Source organism: Dromiciops gliroides, chromosome 4 (genome assembly GCF_019393635.1).
Source record: "Dromiciops gliroides isolate mDroGli1 chromosome 4, mDroGli1.pri, whole genome shotgun sequence".
Taxonomy (NCBI): domain Eukaryota; kingdom Metazoa; phylum Chordata; class Mammalia; order Microbiotheria; family Microbiotheriidae; genus Dromiciops; species Dromiciops gliroides.
The window spans coordinates 153,863,980-153,883,929 of record NC_057864.1 but is presented as its reverse complement, the minus strand read 5'-3'; the positions used below and the strand labels follow the sequence as shown (position 1 = coordinate 153,883,929).

General features: G+C 44.0%; 1 protein-coding gene across 2 annotated transcripts in view; it reads right to left on the bottom strand.

The window, feature by feature from the left end:
* Positions 1 to 19,950, bottom strand: part of IGSF8 (immunoglobulin superfamily member 8) — a 32,445-nt gene that overhangs the window by 10,745 nt on the left and 1,750 nt on the right. The window lies entirely within an intron of this gene.

Below are 19,950 nucleotides of genomic sequence, written 5' to 3'. Positions count from 1 at the left end.
TTTTTGTACTCCCAGAACCTAGTACAATTGCCTGGCTCATAGGAGGCCCTTCAAACACATGTGTTTAATTAAATTGAATTAGGATCAGAAAAGAAGGTAGGCTGATCATATAGTAAGATGACAGATAAAAAGACCAAGTACTGCCCTAATTTAAAATAATATTAAAAGAACCAAAGACAGCATGAGATGGTGGATGGAAGACCAGTCCTATATTAGTAAGACCTGGCTTTATGTCCTACTTCTAACACATATAGCCTTTGTAACTGAGCAATGTCATTTAGAGTCTCAGTGGCCCCAGACAACTCTTTAAGACAGGGGTCCTTACCTTTTTAATGGTAGTCTGTCAAAGCCTTTGGAGCCTGTTTCAAGTCAAGCCAACAAGTATTTATTATGTGCCAGTCACTAGGAATAATTTTTTTAAATATGTAAAATAAAATTCATAGGATTGCAAAGGAAACTAATTATATTGAAATACAGTCATCGGTAACAATGATCAACTATGAAAAAACTTTGCCACTCTGATCAATACAGTAATCTAAGACAATTCCAAAAGACTCGTGATGAAAAATGCTATCTACCTCCTGAGAGAGAACTCCACATACAGATGAAAATATATCGTTTTTCACTTTCTTTATTTTTCTCGCCTTTTTTCCCTGCAACATGGCTAATATGGAAATATGTTTTGCATAACTTCACATGTATAATGGGTATCATATTGCTTGCCTTCTCAATGGGTGAGGGAGGGGCTGGAGGGAAGGAGAGAATTTGGAGCTCAAAAAAATTTTTAATGAATGTTTAAAAATAGATACAGTCATCAAACTATCTTTAAGCAAGTTCACAGACCCCCAAGTTAAGAATTCCTGGGCTATTTTGCAAAGCAATCTGGATTGGTGATGAAAGTTCCAACAAGGCAGAGTTCTCTATGCCAGTAGAATCACCAGTCTAGTTCACCCCCTACCCCCCCTTAAAAATGGAAGGTCTTTGCTATGTTGAATGGACATTCTATATAGGATTTATGGGAAGATATGAACACGAATCGCTAAAGACAAGAAAACAGGGATGGGTCTTGATCGGCCTTCTCTCCCCACTCTCTTTAGTGGTTGGAGGACTTATCTTCATCGCTCCCCTAATCTTTTCTCTTCTCCGCCTCAAAAAGCCAAATCCCCAACCCTAAGACTCATGGCTTGGGGATGGAGGCATGGGGTTGGAGTGGGGGAAGGGCTAAGGGCTGGACAGAGTGTTTAGGGTTCCCAAAAGAAAGGCGCACTACTCTTTGCCTTCTCTATCTATCCCCAGTCTGTGAGTTCTAAAGGCTAGCAGCAGGGGGCGCTCGAAGTTCAGTCGTGGCATAGTCCATCAGACACTTATATAACTTAAGAAAAACAGGACTGGGAGGGGGAGACAGGGAGGAAACATGTGAGCATACACCCAGAGACCATATGTCTCTTACATACCCGGTGTCAGGAGATACATTACACATATAGACAGAACACACAGTATACACACTGTAGCATCACATTCAAGTACTTCATAGGAAAATTAGAAACCTGGATACCCAGAGACACAGTCAAAAACAAGGAGGGGTAGTGGGAAAAGCATTGTATTTGGAATTAAAAATCATGAGATTGAATCCTAATCCTGATACGTGCCCTTGGACAAGTCAATGATCTCCCTAATCATCCGTGACTCCTGTAAAGTAAAATTTTTTTAAAGAGGCTTGACTAGATAATCTCTAAAGTCCTTTCTTGCAATAAAACCCCATGATTCTATAAGACAGAGCCTGGGAAAAACACCAAGCACCCAGCACCTGCACCAAGGCTAGTTGGTTAGGTAAGACCACACCCTGCAGGGTAGGACGAACAGAAGGCAGCCCGGAAGGAGTGCCAGCCCAGACTCTGGGTGATTATGGCATGGGTTAGCAACTGAGCCTGTCAGTGAGATGTAGACACAGATGTGTGTGGTGTGGTGGGTGGGTGTTGGGCACAGCAGTGCATGTAGAAGCTCTAGAAGCCCTTTCAGCTTCTGTGTTTGCTGCCCATCACCAACCTGCCACCCACTCCCCATCTGCCACTTGATGTCGGCACACACTTTGCACAGGAGCTGAGGCATCCTAGCATCACATGTACCCAGAGGCAGAGTCACGTGTCACTCACCCACCCACTGATGAAGACACATATCATACCCAAGGATATAATAGACATACACCAGGATATACAAAAACAAATGCAGATACACTGACACAAATATATGCACACAGTCACAGGCTTAGGCCCACTGAGAGACACCCACAGCATCTAATATACACAGATAGTTCAATAGATATGATTTCATCAGTGTGTATCCTCCCTCCTCCCACACAGATAGAAATAATAGGGAGCATTTAGATAGCACTCTACTTACAATGCATTTTACCTCAGTGGATGCTTAGTACAAACCTGTGAGGTAGGTAGTGTTGTTATTATCTCTGTTTTACAGATTAAGCAATTGAGGTCCAGAGAGGCTGTGACTTGCCCAAGGGCACACGGCTAGGAAATGGTATTCAATCTAAATCTTCTAACTCCAAACACAGTGTCATTCCACTATATAACTACATAGAACCTCCAAACCTTAGGCATAGGGTTTCAGGGTTCTAAAGTGGCTAAACCCCTTACCTGGTAACCATATTTTGGGGGATGGGCTTCTCTGCATTTACCTAGGCTAGTCCTTAGACTAGCCATCTTTGGGCCTTTCTTTTGCCACTTTTGGGCAACTAGGTGGCTTAATGGATAGAGCACTAGCTCCTGGAGTCAGGAAGACTTGAGTTCAAATCTGGATTCAGATACTTACTGGTTGTGTCACTCTGGACAAGTTGCTTAGCTTTTATCTGCCTCAGTTTCCTTAAGTGTAAAATGGGGATAATAAAAGCATCTACCTCCCAAGGTCAAATGAGATAAAATTTGTAAAGCAGATAGCATGGTGTCTAGCACATAGTAGTAGGTACTTAGTAAATACTTGTTTATTTCCTTGAAGCCTTTCCATCTTAAGACTTGCCACAGATAGTGCTCTGCTGGCACATAGCCTTCAAGAACTCTGGGTCTTCTCAGTGCTTGTAAGCTCCCTGAGAGTGGAAATTATTTCATTCTTTGTTTCCCCAGCACCTAGAACAATGTCTGGCAAACAGTAGATACCCAATGTAATGAACCCACTAGTATGGTACTCTCTCCTCATTGGTGGAGATTAATGTCCCACAGCTGTATGAGGTGTGGAGTGGAGTGGGTGAGAACAGAGGAGAGGAGAGCCATAGGTTCTTCCGTCTCTTTGAGCACTTTCTAGATTCTAGAGAAAAGATGGATGATGCCAACCCCATTTCAGGCTGCTAAAATGAAAATAAGACTCTGGGAAGAAGATGACATGAGGGGAGTTAGCAGGCACCATCACCTCCCTATCCCCAGCCTGCTACATTAGCCACTACAAAGAATTTCCCTTTTGGGTAAGAACTGAGACTCTCTTGGTTGAGATATCTTGGTCCCAATGAGAGAGCTCCTTTTCTCTGCAGTGTCTGGTATATTCTTGTGTGTGTGTGTAATTTATATATATGGATATATACACATATATGTACATATGTATGTATGCAGATATACTTTCTCTGATTTTTGTTTTGCTATCAACTTGGATAGATGTATTTCTTTGCTATTTGCTATATGTGTTCATTGTGGAACTAGTATTTGATGGGGAAAGAGTCAAGATTTGGCTATAAAGCTTGCATCCTCCTTTCCCTCTGTGATGAGTAAAATCTGATGAGACCTTATTCTTGTTCCAAGTGTAGGGAAAACTAGCTGGGGTTTATTTATAAATGAGAAGCTTTAGCACCAAGTTTAGCATTAAGCATTTATTAGTGAAAAGAGGACACCTAGGGGGGCAGCTAGGTGGAGCAGTGGATAAAGCACTGGCCCTGGATTCAGGAGGACCTGAGTTCAAATCCAGCCTCAGACACTTGACACTAGCTGTGTGACCCTGGGCAAGTCACTTAACCCCCACTGCCCCACAAAACAACAACAACAACAACAACAAAACAAAACCCCAAAGCCAAAAAAGAGAACACCTGGGTCAGAGAGCCAGGAAAAGACCTATCTAACCTAGCATCCTCAGCTTCATCCACCAACAGCCTGACTTGGTTCTTCTCTCTAATCTCCTGCCACCACCTCCGAGTCCCAGACACAAAGAGGAATTTCCTATGTCTGTGAGAGTGGAAGCTCCTTTCATGTCCAGAAGAGAGGCAATCTCCCACACACCACTTGAAGCTAATTGGCTGGTAGCATTCGAGTCCATTGATTGACATGACTTGAAGGTGGTCTTAAGTTAGTTAACTTCCTTTAGTTAGTTAGGCGTTGGGGGGGCGGGGTGTGTGGCTGTGGGTGTGTGGGTGGGTGGAAGGGGGTTCTGAGTCTACAGCTTCTGAGAACAATACACTTGAGGGCCAGGCAGTTATGGTTTCAATTAAGTCAACTTTAAGTGGGTTAATCAGCGAAATCAATCACTCTCACTCAATTCAATCAATCCAAATCAATCTCCTCCAGGTGGGGCCTTTGGGTGTTGGCAAATCCCATTATTTTCCCACACCTCTAAGTAATGAACATCAATCAGAAGTTTAGCTTCAGCCTGAAAACCATGTGCCCTAGACTAAAATTTTTTCAGAAGCAAATAGAAATAGCTCTAGCCCGGTACCCTCTCTCCCTGAAGAGAGTAGAGTCACAAAGCTTCTTCTGGCTTCCTACCTCTTGCTTCTTCTCCTGGCAGGAAATAAAGTCTTCCTTGGAGAGAAGAGGCTAGAGATGTCTAGTCAACCTCCCTTTGAGCCACACAATGATGTTCTCATGCTATACATGGGGTGGGGGGGTCGTAGTCTTCACTGCACTAAGCTTGTAGATTGATTGATTGATTGCTGTCATGGTGACCCATGGGAGAAGTACTTTAGAAGAGGACAGATAGATTAGAGAGATATACATACACGTATGCATAACATTGTATATACTCTAGGCACCAAGATGGTCAGAGACATGCATAGAAATAGATACACAGAAAGTCTCCAAATACACAAAAATATTTATAGCAGTACTTTTGGATACAGCAAACAGCTAGAAGCAAAGTATATGACCATCAGATGGGGAACTGTTAAACAAATAGTGGTCCATGAATGTAATGGAATATTACTGTGCTATAAGAAATGTTGAATATTATGAATAGAGAGAATATTGGAAAGACATATCTAACTGATGCAGAATAGAATAAGCAGAGCCGAGAAAACAATTGACGTAATTATTACAACAACATAAATGGAAGGGACAACCACCACAAGATAATCAATCAAAAGTGAATGTTGCAAAATTACAAGCTCTAAGAAGACGTTTCACTTTTCTCCTCCCCTTCTCCCACTCCTTTGCAGAGGTATAAAGGGGTGGGGTCCATGGGTATGGAACATTGCATATATTTTCAGGATTTTTATGCTTTGATTGGTTTTGCTGATTGGTTTTGTCCTCTTCTTCCTTTTTTTCTTTTTTCCTTTAAAATATTCTTTGTTATATGGGGCAGCTCTCTGAGAGGGGAAGGGTAGGAATACTGGGGCCAATTTAGGTGATGTAAAAACAAATGTTCAATAAAAATTATTTTTAAAAAGAAATAGATACACATAGAATCATAAATCACACCCTTGTGCATATTTGACTCTTTCTTACAAATATGTATAAATTTAGTATCATGGCTCTGTGGTGGGAACCAAGATGACAGACTTTAGAATGTCTAGTGATGGGATAAGTTTATGAGACCTTTGCCCCCTGCAGTCCTAAAGAGCTATGCTTTCATAACATTCTAAACAGGGCATGGAGATGGGCAGACACAGTGAGGCTGTAGTTCACACACAGAGATACATCACACACTTGTTATATGTTCAACTTCTCTCTCCACCTTCTCTCTGGGTCTGATGTAAGCCATTGCAGTGGACTGGATAGATGCACTCTTTGACTGGATCCCTGCACCCCCATATTGCCCTGGCTAGAATTCCCTGCACATTATTCTCTACTGCCACCACCCCCTATTCTTAACTCCTCCATTAGGGCAATAAAAAAGACCATGTCAAGAGAGGGAAGAGAGAGGGGAGGGAAGTGCTATGTAGCTGCTGGGCTTGGCATTTTCCAGTTCTTGAGCCGTTGAGGGGGGCATTGCCCTTTCCCTGCCCTGGCTCATTCCTGCTGACGCCCACTCCGGAATGTCACTTATGGATCCCTCTCTCAGCTGGAATCCCCCCTCAACCCTCCCTCCTCTAGGAAAGTTCTTTGCTCTGCTGAGCATCACTCTAACCCTTTCTTACCCCCTACCCTCAGTTGTCCAAATCTTTGCCAGATGAGAAGGATCAAAGGACCATAGATTTTACAGCTAGAATAAACTTTAGGGATCATCTATTCAAACCCCCTCATTTTACAGATGAGGAAACTAAGGCCCAAAGCAGGAAAGTGACTTCCCAAGATCCCACAGAGGAAACTTAGGTCCTGGGAGGGAACTAAGAGAGGAGGGAAGAGAACCCCTAAGGGGATATGGAATTTGGAACAATATGTCTCCTACTCCCCCCACCCTACTTATTTTTAGTGGGTCTGGGTTTGAACTTGTGATTCAACAGAAAACTTCCTGAATAATGTCAGCTCAGCCACTCAGCAGAAATTTATGGTCTTAAGGAGGTGCCCACAGCACTGGGAGGTTAAATAATTTGCCCTAGGGTCACATACCTCTTATCTGTCAGAGGAAGGACTAGAAACCAGACTTTGATCCACTATTCCATACTGTTCCCCTTAACCCCACTATTTTAATCAACATGAAATTAGGTTAAAAAGAACATAAAGGGGGCAGTTAGGTGGTGCAGTAGATAGAGCATTGACCCTGGATTCAGGAGGACCTGAGTTCAAATCTACCCTCAGACACTTAACGTGTACTAGCTGTGTGACCCTGGGCAAGTCACTTAACCCCAATTGCCTCACTAAAAACAAAAAAAGAACATAGAGGGCTTTTAGAGGAAAAAGAGGTTGCTTAGGAGTTGCTTCTCTGTGTCGCTGGAGTCTGGACCTGGATTGCTTATACCCAACACTGACTGACCTCTGGCTCCTCCCCAAACTGTCACACAGCTCTGCCCTAAAGTACAAGTGCAGATTTATGTCCAAAAAGTGCATGGGAGCCTAGGAAAAGAGAGGGTGTCCAGAAGAAGGACCCATTTACGAGATCTAATTTGAGGGCCTGGAATCAACTCCTCTGCCACTATGTTCCCACAGAAACATACAATATGAGCATTTCCCTGTCTACCCATAGGCCAACCCCTAACAAAGCTGCAAAGTTCAGGACCTGTGGTGAAAAGGATGGCCTTTGGGGAGCTTTGGGAGGGAACTGGGTACCCTTTCAATTATTCCCTTTTCTGAGGAAACGAGAATGAATGAATGAATGAAGTATTAAAAAGTTACTATGCACAAAGCCCTATGGGAAACCACTGGGGACACAAATAAAAGATCAAGACAGCCTCTTTTCTCCAGGAGCTCACATCCTAATGGGGAAGAAAATATATATGGAAGGTCAGCTACAGGTCAAATGGCAAAGTCCCATGATCCTTAGGATGCAGGGGAAAAAGAGATGTTGAATATCTCTTCTTTAATGTTATTTACACTGATAAAATCACATCATATTTTTATGTTGAACCATTTGATATCACCAAGGACTGGTGGCAAGAACTTTTTTTAGGGGCAGGAGAGGTAGCTGTGACAGTAGCTCCTGCAGGATGCAAGCCTGCCTCTCTACAAAGCTTCTCTCCCAAGATGATGTCTGAGGGCACCAGATGGGAAGCATGGCTAGTCTCAAGGCTTTTGTGTTCAGGGTCCTGGGCTGTCTTCATCAGGGTTCAAGGGGGAATAGTGGTCAAGGGATTGGATTGCCTGGCACATGCTGCCACTTGTCTCTCCCTCAGGGCACTCCACTGCTTCTGCTAGGCTAGTTTTCCTGCCCGGTGTGTTGCAGTTGGTGAGCAATTGGTAAGAATGGCTGGTCCTCCTCTCCATAGAAGTTTCTTCTTCAGATAATAGCTGTGTGAGCAGGACTAGAAGTAGGGATGATGGTCTAAGTGGTGCTGCCACTCCCAGAGTTCCTGAAATGACTGAACAACAGCAATGCTAGTCTTATCATTTCTGCATACTTCTTTCCCTCTGTGAATAAGTCACATTCTTGTGGTTTGTTGCATGTGGTGACAGAAAGAGAAATGAAATGAGGGAATATATGATTGAATGAAGCATCTAGTTACAGTATCAGTAGCAGACTATGGGGCTTGGATGTGACAAATCTCTGAGATCAGGGAATCTAGGAACCTGTCCAAGTCTAGGGAACCAAGGAACATGCCAAGGTTCAGGGAACCGAGGAATATGGCCAGATCTGTAGGGTTCCAAGACCCTAGGTATACCTGGCTCAGGAAGTATTGTCAAAGAAGTAGCTATCGCTGATCTCAAAACACAGAGTTCCCATTGTCCAACTCTTGCTCTCAGTACATCCCAGTGTACAAAACATTCTGCAGGGAACACCTGGAACATGGAAACACACCCAGACTCACAGTGAAAATGATCCAGATTACCAGACTTTCCCACACTGCACTGCTGTGTTCTTTCCAGCAACATCCACCGCTACAACAATCACAGCCTGAGGACCAGTTTAAAGAGCACCAGTCCAGAACTGGAGCCTTTATACTCTGCCTCCAGTCATCTCCAGAGTGGGAGAGAGTTCAGTTGTCCTTATTAGGGCTTTGGCCGTGATTCCTGCCTTTCTCTCTAACTGCTCTACTGCCTTCCTGATTGGAGAAAACAAAGCAGGCACAGGGAGCTCCCTCACTCTAGCCAAGTGTAAAAGATCTGGGACATTTAGCTAGGTGGATTCTAAACTGGTAGAATGTCACAACAGTATGGACCTGAAGTGCACCAGGAATCTGTACTTGACCCTGGGCTGTTTAGCATTTTTTTTTTTTTTTGGTGACTTGAATTGACCAGTTTGACTAGCATACAAGTTAGATTTGTAGGTGGTTAAAAAAAAACAAAACGCACTGAATGACAAAGTTAGGATCAAAAGAAATTTCAACAAGATAGAATGAAAGAATCTAAGAAGATGAAATCTAATAGGAATAAATGTAAAGACCTATACATAGTCTTTTTGTTGTTGTTCTGACATTTTCAGTCATGTCGGACTCTTCTTAACCTCATTTGGGGTTTTCTTGGCAAAAATATTGGAGTGGTTTGTCATTTCCTTACTTATGAGGAAACTGAGGCAAACAAGGTTAAGCGACTTGCCCAGGGTCGAAAGGATAATAAGTGTCTGAAGACAGATTTGAACTCAGGAAGATGTCTTCATGACTCCACGCCTTCCACTGTACCACCTAGTTGCCCATATCTACTCCACAAATATAAGGTGGGAGAGGAATGTCTAGACAGCAGTTCATCTGAAAAAGATCTGGGGGTTTAGTGGAAGTTTCTGCCCTAGGCCCTCTTTATCCCTATACTATATCTCTTGCTGATTTCATTGGCTTCCATGGATCAATTATCATCTCTATGCAGATGCTTCCTAGATCTATATATTGAGTCCTAGTCTCTCACTTAAACTCTAGGCCTGCATCACCTATGTGTCCATTGGACATCTTGAACTGGATGTCCCATAGACATTTAAAATTCACCATGTCTAAAGCTGAACTCATTATCTTTCCTTGAAAACCCTCTTTCTCCTGAATTTTCCTATTATCTTCAAAGAAGCCATCATCTTCCCACTAACCTAGGTTGTCAGGCTTGGTGTCATCATTAACTCCTCACTCTGACTCACCTCACATATCTGATCTATTACCAAATTTTGTTATTTCTACTACCCTCACAACATCTCTTATAACCATCCCCTTCTCTCCATACACATAGCTACCACCCTGATTCCGGCCCTCATCATCCCCTTTCACCTGGACGATTGCAACAGTTTTCTAATCATTCTCTCTGCCTCAAGTCTCTCCTTGTGCCAATCCATCCTCTACTTAGAGGTCAAAGTGATTCTCCCAAAGCAGAGGAAAATCTGATCCTGTCACTGCCCAACTTCAGTCACTCCATTTGTTTCCTATTACTTCCAGAATCAAATATAAAGTCCTGTTTTGCATTTAAAATTCTGCCACCCCCTAGCTTTTGGGTAGTCTTATGCTTTCCTTTCCTTTAGTGTACTGGCCTACTCACTATTCCTCTCTCGCAACACTCCATCTCTGCCTCTTAGAATCCCTGGATTCCTTCAAGACTCAATTCAAGGGGGCAGATAGGTGGTGTAGTGGCTAAAGCACCAGCCCTCGGTTCAGGAGGACCTGAGCTCAAATCCAGCGTCAGACATTTGACACTAGTTGTGTGACCCTGGGCAAGTCACTTAACCCTTATTGCCCCACCAAAAAAAAAAAAAAAGACAATTGAAATGATACTGTCTGCAGGGAAGACTTTCCCAGGCCCCTTAAGATACTAGAGACTCATTTTGTAAGATTGCTTTTCATGTATTCTCAACTAATATTGTATTTACCTGCTTCTTTATATTTTGGAGGCCCCCCCCCATTAGAAGGTAAGCTCTTTGAAGGCAGGGTCTATCTTTGCCTTTCTTTGTATCCTCCTTCCCCCCACTTAGCATGGTGTCTGGCACATAATAAGCATAATAAGCATTTAATAAATGCTTATTGAATGAATGAATGAATGAATTTTCAAGTTGAGTCAACAGTGGGTTATGACTATCAAAAAAGCTAATAAGATCTTAGGTTGAATTAGAATATACACAGTGTCCAGAACAAAGGAATCTATAGAACCACAATACTTTGCCTTAAAGATACCATCTGGAATATTGTGTTTAGTGGGGAGCCACATTAGAAAAGACACTAAGTTGGAGAGTGTTTGAAGGAGGTTGGCCATTATGGTGAAGAGCATGGCGTACAAATATTTGTTGAAGGAACTGGGAACGTTTGGCTGAAACAGAGAAGACCATGTTAGGAAATGATAGCAATTTTCAAATATTTGAAAGGCTCTAATATGAAAGAGAGATTAGGTTGTGGGGCTTTTTGTTTGTTTTTGTGGGTTATTTTTGTTTTTTGTTGTTGTTGTTTTCTTGGTCTCAGAAAGCAGAACTGGGAATAACAATCCATGGAAAGGCAGATTTAGGTTCGATGTAAAGAAAAACTTCCTAACAATTTGAGATGTCCAAAATTGGAATGGGCTTCCATGGGAGCCTCCAGCCTGGAGGACTTCAACAAAAGTTACGTAAATATTTTTAACAGTATTATAGAGAAAATCCTTGTTTTAGCATAGGCTGTATATAATGATTGTTGAGGTCCTTTTCACTCAGATTCTGTGTTTGCTGATGGATGGGGAGTAATCTTGGGAATTCCTCCCTACCCCCAAGTCTTACCTCCTTTGAGTCCCCACCCAGAGCTTCTTCAATATCTCAGAACATGGTTCGTGTCCAGTTTTCTACCAACGAAAGTAAAAGGACCCCAGCTCCTGTGCAAGTACTCAGGGTAACACTGCATTCAGGTATGTGACAACCTTTAATTCACCCTCACAGGAAATGTGAAGCAACATAACAGTAATACAATAAAGGATCAATATAATGCTCCTTTAACTTCATTGAATCACACTCCAGAGTCAACACTTTTCCATTACACTGAGTCCCTTTCTCTCTATCTCTGCTTCCCCAGAGGAATCAGGCTGGGGAAACCAGCCTGGTTTTCTATGGGAGTCAGGCAAAGAGGCAGAGTTCAACTATCAATTATTCTAGGTTGAAGCTTAATCTGCCTAATCAAACACATTAGGGGTTGGGGATGTAGAAGAAAGAAAGTAGTAGGACCTGTTTGGAGTGATAGGGGAAATTAGAACTGAGATATCTGTAATGTTTTTGTATTAACTACATCAGATATAAATACAATCTTCCCCCTTGAAACATGGATTATGGAGGAGGGAGTGACCCTGAGTTTTCCAAGGTTATGCCAGAGGAGCCCAGGGCTGGCAGATCTTAATAACTTAGAAAGAGGCATAAAATCATAGAACTAGTACTAGAAGGGACCTCTCAGCAGCCAGCTAGTTCAGCCCTCTCATTGTACAGATGAACAAAGTGAGGATGAGACTCATAAAGCATCAGAGAAGAAATTTGAACCTGATTCCAACTTCAAAACGTTAGCCTGACACAGTTGGTGGCAGAGTGGATATAGAATGCTGGACCTGGAGTCAGGAAGATCACATCGAGCCTCAGACATTTACTAAGTGTGTGACCCTGGGCAAGTGGACTTCAGCTCTGTTTGCCTCAGCTTCCTAAACTGTAAAATGGGTATAATAATAGGCATAATAAAATGGGCCTAAAAATAAGAGTGGTTGTAAGGAGCAAATGAGATAATGTTTGTAATGCACTTAGCACAGTGCCTGATATGTAATAGGTGCTAGAGAAATGCTTATTCCCCATCCCACTTCCACCTCCACCCCCATCTGTGCTACAGTAATTTCATGGGTTGGTGTGTGTGTGTGTGTGTGTGTGTGTGTGTGTGTGTGCGCGCGCGCACGAGTGCTACATGAGGATCAGCCTGACTACGTCCTGGAGAGACTGCCAGATGATGAGTTTTCCTGGCCATAGCAACTTATTAAAGCAGAGGTTCTTAAGCTGGGGTTCATGAACTTTCTATTTAAAAAAAAATAACTTCAATAAATTAGGTTCTGTTTTAATCTTATATATTTTGTGCCTTTTAAAACATTCTGAGGAGTCCAGAAGCTTCACCAGACTGCCCAAAGGATCCATGACACAGATAGTTTAAGAATCCCTGCTTTAAAGTATCTGCTCAGATATGGGGGGGGGGGAGGAGTGAAGTATTTGTCTATGGAGAGAGAATGTGCAGTGATGAAATCATGGAAGGAAGGAAGGAAGGATTTATTAATCATCTATTATGTGCCAGGCACTTTACAAATATTACTTTATTTGATTCTCAACAACAACCCTGGGAGGTAGGTGCTATTATTATGCCCATTTTAAAGATAAGGACACTGAGGCTAGTAGAGGTTGTGACTTGCCCAGGGTCACACAGCCAGTAAGTATCTGAGGTTGGATTCAAATTCAAGTGTTCTGGATTCCAGGCCCAGCATTCTATTCATGGCATCACTTAAGTCAATAAACTTAAAAATTAACTTTTTTTTTAGACTCCAAGATAGCATTAGATGTGGGGAGAAAAGACCCAGAAGTAAGAGATATTGGCCTTTCTCTGAAGAGAACACATTAGAACCTAGCACTGGGATAAGAAGGCCATCTTCCTAGCTCTCAGCACCCCTTAGTAAGGGTCCTATTCTTTGAGCTCCAAGTCAAAGATCCCAGGAAAGAAAGACAAATGAAGCTGTGTCCAGGGCTTGAGTCTGTGTGAGGCCCCTGGAGGAGCGGAAGAAGCTGGAGAGAGACAACACAGCCTCCTGATAGGAGGAGCAGGGGAGGCGTGGTGCTGTGGGCCAGCAGTTGGGTCAGATCTCTGGCCAAAGCAAACCCTCCTCAGGGGTTGGGGTGCCGCTCCCTCCTCCTCCCCTCAGATATAATCAAAGGCAAACAGGAACCCTAGAGGGACCAGCTGTGTCCCTTGATCCCCATGCCCAGCATGACCATTAACCCCATCCTCCCTGCAGCTGATACCCCATCTCTCCAAGCTTAGGGGGACTTTGAAATCAAACCCAACCAGTGTTCATTGTTATAAGAAGCACTTATTGTCGGAACACACAAAAGACTTCCAGTTCCGCCCCCTCTCCTAGTGTCCCTCAGCCTTTACCTCTTCCCTCTGTGTCTCTCAAACCCTTTTTGTCCTGACCCCTGTCCTTTCCCTTCATTATGACCCAAGATTATCCTCCTTTTTGCCCAGGGTCCCCCTGTCCCCTCCCCCAAATGTCTACCAGTCTCTGCCTCTTTCCCTTCAATAGCTCTGCAGCCATTGACCCCTACCCCAGTTTCTCCCAGCCCCTGCCTCTTGTCCCTTAATGTCTCCTCAAAGTTATCCCCTCTCCCCGCAAGTCTTTCCCCAAGCCCTTCTCATCTTCCCCTGTATCATCCCAGCTTCTTTCCCCAGCCACAGTCCCCCTAAGCCTCTAACCTTCTTCCCACAACCTTTGTTCCTCTCCTCTCAATATTGTTCCAGGTCTGTCTCTGCCCAAGCTCCCTTCCACCACCAGTTACAGAAACTAAAAATTGAGAGGGTTCTCAGTTCATCTAGTCTGACCCACAATCTCTATATTTGCCACAAGAGCATTATCCCAAAGACCTCCAGTGAAAACTACCACCTTTAGAGGTAGCCCATTTTACTTTGGGACAATGCGAATTATCAGAAAGGTCCCCTTTCTGTGAGGTAGACTCTTCATCTTTCCACTTCCTTTCACCAGCGACTCCTACTTCTGCTCTCTTGGGCCAAAGAGAATAAATACAATCTTGCCTCCACGTGACATCCCTTGGAATATTTGAAGACAAAGATCGTGGTTCCTCCCACCCCCAACCCCCCACACCCAGCTTACTTGTGGGTTTTTGTCTGGACCTATGATTTTATCAGCCTGGGGAACTTCTGGTGTGGAAACGCCCTCCATAATAGACTGAAACCTAGGTCTATTTACAAGTTATTTCAATTAACAAGCATATATTAAGTGCCTGCCTTTGGTATTTGCCAAGTGCTGTGTGAGGCCTTGGGGAACTTAAAATCTTACAGGGTTACCTACCATGCTAAGAATTAAGTTGAGGTACCTTGCTATGGTCACCCAGTTTCTATGTGTCAGAGGCAAGATTTGAACCCAGGTTTACTTGACTTCAAGGGAGGCCCTCTATCTTATCAGTATGTGTAGTTAAATATGTAGCCCAGTACTTTAATGGACCTTAGGTCTCTGCCCCTCTCCAATCTGCTTTCCACAGTTCTTCCTTCTCTGGGAGCAGGTGTGACTTCCTGCACCCACTTCACAGATTCTCCCTTTCAGTGACAGTGCTCCAACCAGCAAATCTTTCACATTAGTACCATGCCTGGTACATAGTAGGTGCTTAATAAATGCTTGCTTGCTTGCTTGATTGATTGATTAATTCAGGCAGGCTAGGAAATGGTCCCAAAGGGTAGGCACTCTGTCTTAGAAGTAGAGCTGAGCATTAGCATTGGTATCTCTGGATAATGGGTAGGTGGGTGGGGAAGTGGAGGCATTGTGCATGTCATGCCCAGGGGAGCAAGTTTGCTCTGGGCATGGCTCCTGAGACATTGAAGCTTACTCCCCTACTTCTCTGTCTCACTGTCTCTGTCTCTCTCTGTCTCTGTGTGTCTCTCTCAGTGTCTCTGTCTCTCTTTGTGTCTTTGTGTCTCTGTTTCTATCTCTGTTTCTGTGTCTCTGTGTCTCTGTCTCTCTGTCTGTCTGTCTGTCTCTGTCTCTCTTTCTCTTTCACCTGTGTGCTTAACAGGGGAAAAAACAACAGAAAGAGACTCAGGCATGGAGAGAAAAGTCAAGGATGTAAACACAGAGAAAAAGGGAGTCGGAGAAAGACAAAGAGAAAGCTATTTGGAGAAGTAGAGATACTATGGCTAAAACTGAGGAGAGAATGAAAGGTAAAGACAAAGAAGAGAAAAGGGAAACAGGAGAGAGGCAGTGCCATAGGAAGAAGAGAGAGAGAGAGAGAGAGAGAGAGAGAGAGAGAGAGAGAGAGAGACCGACCCCCAAGAGACAAAGGAGAAGGGGAGTGGAGAGAAAGAAGGACAGAAGCAGGCAGCAAAAGCAGTGTGAGAGAAGAAAGAAGTTTGGTCTAGGCCCAGGAGATGGGGGTGGGGGATGGTGGTAAGACCAAAGATGGGTGAGACTGGAGGAGGGTGAGTTAAAAAAGGCTAGATGAGCTCCCTGCTCTCTGTTCTTCCCCACCCCCACCTCCTTCCCTCCCTCTCTCCTTCATGATCTTGAAACAACCTTCAAATCTGGGCTGGAGGCCCCAGGAGGTCAGTCACTTAGGAAACAAAACTGTTTCTTGGAGACCTTGAAAGCCCATCTGCAGCCTATGCACGTCCCCAACCCCCGCTTCCCTGGTGTGTGCCTGCACACACACACATTCTCTCATAGAATCTCACGTAGACACCCAGATTCTCTCACAATCACTTGGCTACACACACACACACACACACACACACACACACACACACGTTTCCACTCTACTGCACACACTCACATACAGCATCACACAGCTTCTCGAATACTCCCACATATTTAGATCTTCTCTCTCTCTCTCTCACACACACACACACACACACACACACACACACACACACACACACACACTCCTCTATATATATGAGATCTGGCTACAAAGTAGAGGCCGTGGGACATAGAGCAAGCACCAAGCTGGACTCAGAATCAGGAGATTGGGGTTCTAATCTCAGCTCTGCCACTCACTACCTGTATGACAGCCTCAATTTCCTCCTACGTAAAATGGGGGTAAAAATCCTTTTGTTTACTTACCTCAAAAAGCTGGAGTGAGGAAAGCATTTTGTAATACCTGAAGTGCCATGGAAATGGGAATTTATTATCAGTAGTAAATAGTTTGACTTAATGCTTGCTAGTTTTTCTCCTTCAGAAGTAGTTCCCCTTGGGGAAAACACGAACTTGCTTCATTCAGGTTTACAATCACTGCTCAAAATCCCTTTGAGCTCTTCTGAAGTTGCCATCTCTTTGGTGGATGCTTCCCTTGACACCCCCCCACTTCCTTTCCTCTCCACTCACCTATATTTTAAAATTCTCTCCCACATTGCCATGTTAACACATTAATAAGCTAACATATATGTATGTCTATGTCTTCATTCCCACATACATTCTCATTCACACTCAGTCACTTCCCCGGCTCCTCAGCTCTTGCCATAGCAAACCAAGCAAAGCTGCTCCCTGTCCTAGCCTTCTTCCTCGATCTACCAAGCCAAATACTCTTCTTGCCCCCTCCATTCCTCCCAGTTCAGAGCTGCCTCCTGCCCTGGCTTTCTGTCATTTCTCTCCTCAACTCTGATTCTCCTTCCAACTTCCACCCATCCCCCTGTCATTCAGGCCCTTTCCTCTCTCTCACCATCAATTCCTCCTTACTCTCCCCTAGAATCCCACTTTGCCAAAGGCCCCAGTCCAACCAGATGCCCAAAGGAAGAGAGTAGCCTGAGCCAGGTAGCCAGACTCAAGAGAGTGAGAAGGCCCATGCTCTAGTCCCAGACCCTGGGGATGTTGTCAGTGATGGGAGGGAAGGAATCTCTCTGAGTGGGGAAAGAAAGATACTGAAGTCCAGAGCAGAGAATCGACTCTCCAAAGGAGAGTAGAAACAGTAGAGGTTGGGAGCCAGGAATCCCACACTTAGACTGCAGGGCTCCATGCCCACTGAGGCCTTCCTTCTCATCTAGTACTATGGAAGTCTGTGTGAGCAGCAACCCAAAATCCACTGGATTTGCTTGGGGTTTGGGGCTGGCAAATGTATGGGATGATGGCACTGACCCCCTAACTATGCCGATTAAGCAAACAAGAGAAGACATAGTCCTAGCATTAATGGGGCAGTTTAGATACAAAAAAAAAAAAAGCAGTTTTCCTAGTCATTATTACTACCACAACCCTGGGAGATAAGGAAGGCAAATATTATTGTTTCTATTTTACAGGTGAGGAAACTGAGGCTCATGGAAATTTAAGTCTTACCCGTGATCCTATACTTAGCTGCAAGTAACAAAATGAGGATTTAACCTAAACTGCCTGACTCTAAGACCTGCTCTCTTTTTACTATTTTATGCTGTCTCTAAAGGGTGTGGGCATTGTAAGGTTAAAAATGGGATAACACTGGTTCTGGTCTCAATGGCTGAGCCTGATATTCTTTAAAAAAAAAAGCATAGTGCAGGGGCAGCTGGGTAGCACAGTGGATAGAGCACTGGCCCTGGATTCAGGAGGACCTGAGTTCAAATCCAGCCTCAGACACTTGATACTTACTAGCTGTGTGACCCTGGGCAAGTCACTTAACCCTCATTACCCCATAAAAACAAACAAACAAAAAGAAGAAGCATAGTGTGGTGGAAAGAACACTGATATTGAGTCAGATAACAGGGGTCTGTTGCCCAGCTCTTCCTCTTATTAGCTGTGTGACCTTGGGCAAGTCACTTTTCCAATTTGGACCTCAGTTTGTACGTCTATAAAATGAAAAGTGTGAATTAGAAGAACTTCTTTTCCAGCTCCTATGGTTCTCATGGGGTTATTTTTAACTATGGGAGAAATTCCGAGGCTGGAGATCTCCTTTATCTTTATTCCCATTTTACAGTTGAGGAAACTGAGGCAGACAGAGGTTAAATGACTTGTCCAGGGTCACACAGCTAATAAGTTTCTCTGGGCCCAGTCCACAGTACATTGTGCCACCAGCTTCCTCTAGTTTTTCTCATTTCCTTATCCCAGGGTCCCTTCTAACAAGATGTCCTTCCTGGTGTACAATATCAGTCCCTTCCTTTTCGCCCTTTCCTCATGCACCCAAAGCTCTTTAGAGAGCTCAAAGATTCCATCATCCTTCTGTACCTCAAACCTTCTTTCCTTTCTTTCTCCTTTTCTCCAGGCTGGATTACAGGGGAATCGTTAGCAGGGGGAAGGGAGGGCACTAAGTAGAGGTAGTCAGGGGGAACTTATGGGTCCTACCCTACCTCCAGCAGACATGTCTGTTCGGAAGTGGGCCGTGCCCCCACCGGATCCCTGTAATGGAAAATCCCAGCGGCATAGCAGGAAGGAGGGGGGCAGTTATTTGGGGAATTCAGGCAGGGGCCTTGAACACAGAGATCGGATTTGCCAGAGAGAACAAGCGATAATCCCTCTGTGGGGAGCTCCCCTCTGGAGTCGGAGACAGACCTGACTCAGCCTTGGAGAGCCCCCTGTTCCCTAGGACCTCAGCCCCTATGACAGGCCTCTCCTTGCTTTCTTCCTCACTCTTCCCCTGTCCCTGTGCCCCAGACAGCAATCATTCTCTTTTATAGATAACATCAGTTCCTCACTTGATCCGAAGAACCAGGGATATACTACTAGAAAATCTTGCCCTATCACAACCCTTCTCACCTTCCCTACTTTCACCCACTTCCCATCCCAGAAGAAGAAGTCTGTCAGGAGATGGTGGATATTCTTTTCCCTTCTTCCCTCTTCCCCTCTCAGTTCTTTCCTTCATCCCTCTCTCAGCTCTTTTTCCTCCTTAAGCAACAATGATATTCCCAGACTCTAGGGGCCCAGCAGACCCCATTCAAGGGTCATTTAATCTAACCTGTCTCCAGGGTGCACGCCATCAGGCTAGATGGAGTTAAAGGCATCTCTACCAGAAGAGATTACTTTTTCCATCAGTAATGACACCTGGATTCAATGATGAGATGACCTTAAACAAGTCATTTCACTTTGGCATTAGTTTCCTTGTCTGTAAAACTAAGGCATTGGACAAAAATTCCTCTAAGGACCCTTCCAGCTCTAAACCCTAAGACATGTTTCAGAATCTTATGTTCCTCCCTAGTAGGAAAATCTTGATGTCTAACCTCAGTCATTCAAGCTGTAGCATTTTAGCTCTTTCTCTGTGTCCCCACTGGAAATATAATAGTGATATAGTAATGATAGTTAACGCTTTTATAACTGCTAAACACTATACAAATATTTCCACTGATCCTTATAAAAACCATAGGAAGTAGGTGCCATTATTATTCCCATTTTGTGGATGAGGAAACAGAGGCAGACAGTGATACAGTGACGTGCCCAGGGTCACACAACTAGGAAGTGTCAAGTATCTGAGGTCAGATTTGAACTCAGGTCCTCCTGAATCCAGGACTGGTGCTTTATCCACTACACCACCCAGCTGCCCTCTGAGAGCACTTTTGAACTCAGGCCTTCCTGCTTCTGGGTCCAGCACTCTTTT